At 34.0% G+C, this 3,901-nt stretch overlaps 1 pseudogene; it reads left to right on the top strand.

Annotated features, from left to right (window-relative positions):
* The first annotated feature begins 2,893 nt into the window (after positions 1 to 2,893).
* The window catches only part of LOC132027994 (DNA-directed RNA polymerases I, II, and III subunit RPABC4-like), a 23,761-nt pseudogene continuing 22,753 nt past the window's right edge, over positions 2,894 to 3,901 (top strand).

Below are 3,901 nucleotides of genomic sequence, written 5' to 3'. Positions count from 1 at the left end.
ACTCTGAGACCTTAAGTGAGTATGTTTCTTCTAGAAGCTCTATGACATGTGTTGAATATTCACAGGTCCACTAAGCTAAAAGTGTGGGTACAGCATAAATCTTTCACAATGGAAATGGCATATTCAGGATTGGGTCTGAACAGATCCAGATGACCCAAGGCAAAGAAATTATATGACATGCTGGTATGAAAATTGGGCACTCTAGTGTCAGCTGAAATAATTCGATTTGAAAATGATAGAACCCATCCTTCCTCCTCAATGCATATATTTGTCTTGCTATCATTCTTTTCCTGCACCTAATAACTATAGTCTGTGAATGACTCCCTGTGAGCTGATAGTGAAGGATGCACTTGATAATTAGTGCCTGTGATGATTTACTTTATTTGTCAAGTTGTCAGGAAACATTTCCCAGGCATTTGGCAATATTATTCTAGACATTTCTGTGAAGGTGATTTTGGAAGAGATTAACATTTAAATTGATAGACTTTGAATAAAGCAGATCGCTATCCATAATGTGGCTGGACCTCATTTAATCAGTGGAAGATCTTGATTAAATTAGACGACCTCTGTAAGCAAGAAGGAATTCTGATAGCAGACAGTTTTTGGATTTAAGCTATTACTCTTCCCTGGTCTCCAACGTGACTGTCTACCATGTAGAGATATTCAACATATCAGGTCTCCACAATTATGTGAGCCAATTTTCTCTTTCCCTCAAAACTAAATATATTTATTTAAATATATAAATATATAATACATAAAAATAAAATAATTGATATTTAATTTTAATATACATTATTTGATTTTAATATATATAAAATATAAATTTTCATATGCATGTATGCATGCATCTACATATATAATATAGTCCCTATCACGGCAGGCCTAAAAGGCACTTGTGAAGAAAAACACTGCACCTGGACTGAACTTAGAAATATGGGTAATCAACCTAGCTACAAGAAGATGTAATATAAACAAGATAAGAAAAGATAAGAGAGAACTATATAAATATATAGTAGTTCATAGCTCACTTAGATGGACAGTAAGTGGTCTAGAAAATTCAGGACTGGGAGAGCAGAGACAAATCCAGAGAAAAAGCAGGTGAATGAATCTCTGAGGGCACCTAGCATTCAGATCTTTGTTATTTACATCATGGCTCACTAAGAAGCATCTATACCAAAAAAACAAAAACAAAAACACACTAAGCAAATAGAAAAAGACCCTGTATGAAAGACAGAGCAATAAACTTCTTGGACACCAGAACTATCTATGTCTACCTTAAGACACCAGGCAACAATGAGATGAGCAGAAATGCTGCCCAAGTGTGAGGCAAGTCTGGAATGAATGTTGAGGAAGAAGATGATAAATGCCAGGTGTGGTTTGGGGACAAGCTGTAGTAATGAGGACAATAATTCATCTAATTTTTTTCTGCCCTTCTTTTTAGAAGTTATTTTATAGAAATTGCAACCAGCCTCCATCTGGAATAGTTGTAGGTCCTCAGAGTAAAGTTAACATAAGTAATCACCAGTATATCTTAGTGGTTCAAGGAGTCACCTGTGATAGACACCATCAGCATCTCAACTATACTACCAGAAGTGGACCTCCAACTCTTAGGGATAAAGCAGGAAAGAATATTCAATGGAAAAAAAAAAGACGGTCTCTTCAAAAAATTGCATTGGGAAAATTGGACAACCACATGCAAAAAGATGAAACTGGACCACTTTCCTAGACTACACAGAAAAATAAATTAAAAATAGATAAAAACCCTAAATGTGAGATGGGGATAAGTTAAAAGCTAGTATCCAAGATCTATAAAGAACCTATCAAACTCAACACCCCCAAAACAGACAAACAAACAAAATCCAGTCATGAAATGGGCAGAAGACATGAACAGATATTTCTATAAAGAAGACATGCAAATGGCCAACAGACACATGAAAAGATGCTCATCATCACTCACTATCAGGGAAATACAAATAGAAACTATAATGAGATACTACCTCATGCTGGTCAGAATGACTAAAATTAACAACTCAGGAAAAAAATATAGATGTTGGTGAGGATGTAGAGAAAAGGGAACCCTCTTATACTGTTGGAGGGAATCCAAACTGCTACAGCAATTGTAGAAAACAGTACGGAGGTTCCTCAAAAAATTAAACATAGAACTGCCCTTTGACCCAACAATTGCACTATTAGGTATATATCCAAAAGATATAAACATAGTGATTTGAAGTGGCATATTAATCCCAATATTTATAGCAGAAATGTCCAGAATAGTCAAAATATGGAAAGAGACAAGAAGTCCATTGACAGAAGAATGGATAAAGAAGAAGTCACACACTGACCTCCCCACCCCGCCACACACACATGCACACACACACAAGAATATTACTTAACCATCAGGAAGAAAGAAATCTTTTTTTTTTTAAGATTTTATTTATTTATTTGACAGACAGAGCTCACAAGTAGGCAGAGAGGCAGGCAGAGAGAGAGAGAGGAGGTGGAGAGGGGGAAGCAAGCTCCCCACCGAGCAGAGAGTCCAATATGAGGCTTGATCCCAGAACCCTGGGACCATGACCTGAGACAAAGGCAGAGGCCTTAACCCATTGAGCAAACCAGGTACCCCAGAAAGAATGAAATCTTGCTGTTTGTAGTGATGTGAATGGAATTAGAGGGTTTTATACTAAGCAACATAAGTCAGTCAAAGAAAGACAAATACCATGTGATTTCACTCATATGTGGAATTTAAGAAACAAAACATATGAACATAAGAGAGGTGAAGGAAAAATAAAATAAAAACAAAGAGGGAGGCAAACCATAAAAGACTCTTAACTCTAGGAAACATATGGAGGGTTGTTAGAGAGGAGATGGGGGGATAGGTAGGGGGAATTCGGTAATGGTCATTAAGGAGGGTACTTGATGCAATGAGCTGTGAGTGTTATATGCAACTGATGAATCACTAAACTCTACCCCTGAAACTAATAATACAGTATATGTTACCTAAATTGAATTTAAATAAAAAAATTAAACAAACAAAAAGAATATATACCTATTACAAAAGGTAAATATAAAGTTGAATTTCTGTATGAGTCTGTTTTTTAGGAAGGAAAAAAACAATTTCATATAAATTCAAATGTTAATTATTTATTCCCCATATTGTTAATTTGTAACCTTAAAGCTATTTAATTTTGTTAAAATTAATTTCATGTTTAGTTTGTTTTTTGAAAACTATTTAAATATGTTTAAGTGGTAAACAAGTTCAGTTTAAAAGGTTGTACTAATCTTGTGATAATTAGCTTAACTCTGTGTTTATTAAAACTATAATTTGATTATAATTAACCAACAAATATATAAAATCTGTACTACTCTTGTTAAGGAAATTATTTCAAATCATTTCTATTTAAGTGAGTTATTTCTAAAGAGTAAATAAACTCAACTAATTGGTTCACTTTTAAATTCACTGAATTTTATTCATCACATTTTTGGCTCTTCACTCACAACTTTCCACAAATTCTCTCTCACCAATTTTTTAATGATGTGCACTACTATTCTTGTCATGCATATTATGTTCCAGTTAACCTGCAGTTACCCTATGATTTGCTCCCAAGTTTCTATGAAAAGGAACTCTACAACTTGGAATTCTCTTGCACAAACCTCTACAATATCTTAATATACTCTATAGGGTACACATTATCCTCTCAGTTGCAAGTATAATACAAAAATCTTCAATAAAATGTCATACCTAACTGTATTCTTTCCAACACTGAAAATTATAAGTGACCCAAAATATGCAAATAATATTTGTGGATCAATACAATTGCTAAATCTCTATCCATGGTGAAAAAAAAAAAAAAAAGAAAGAAAGAAAGAAAGAAAGAAAGAAAGAAAGAAAGAAAGAAAGAAA

This window comes from Mustela nigripes, chromosome 1 (genome assembly GCF_022355385.1).
Source record: "Mustela nigripes isolate SB6536 chromosome 1, MUSNIG.SB6536, whole genome shotgun sequence".
NCBI classification, from domain to species: Eukaryota; Metazoa; Chordata; class Mammalia; order Carnivora; family Mustelidae; genus Mustela; species Mustela nigripes.
The sequence above is the reverse complement of the archived record's forward strand: the minus strand, read 5'-3'. Positions and strand labels throughout refer to the sequence as shown.